The sequence below is a fragment of the Penaeus monodon genome, chromosome 32, assembly GCF_015228065.2.
Source record: "Penaeus monodon isolate SGIC_2016 chromosome 32, NSTDA_Pmon_1, whole genome shotgun sequence".
NCBI lineage: Eukaryota > Metazoa > Arthropoda > Malacostraca > Decapoda > Penaeidae > Penaeus > Penaeus monodon.
In genome coordinates, this window is record NC_051417.1 from 7,367,326 (window position 1) to 7,367,878 (window position 553).

The window sequence follows — 553 nt, forward strand, 5'->3', positions numbered from 1 at the left end:
CAGCAGGTATGTAATATAATAAAACAATATTGTCCTTGCGTGTTTCTCAGAATCAGGGTAGCAATTTACCATGTATTTATTTACAAATACCTAATATTCATGCTATCGACACCTAGAATATCTAGAGATAGTTCAGATGTCAGACCCGAGTAGTCCTAATGGGCTTAAATTCCTAGGTGACCATACACCATTAACTTCAACATTGTTACCTCCCCTTCTATGGGTGTAAACGTATTTACACAACGATACGCGTGGATTGCAAATTTACTGCCTATTGTGCTCAAAATTAGTTATGTTTCGTCAAACAGTCCTTCATTCAAGGCGCTGTTGTGCATACAGTTTTGTAGTAACGTTTTTTTAACATCCTTTCTACAGTGTCATTGCCTTTAACTGATTTACATTCCAGATAATAATATTGTATTGAATATTGTATATAAACTTTCAAAATGTGCGAATAAATGACAGTAAAATAAATACTGTATATGAATCAACCAAGTACTTTCCTATGATAGTAGGACTTGGCTACGCTAACTCTGGCACATAACAAGTAAGC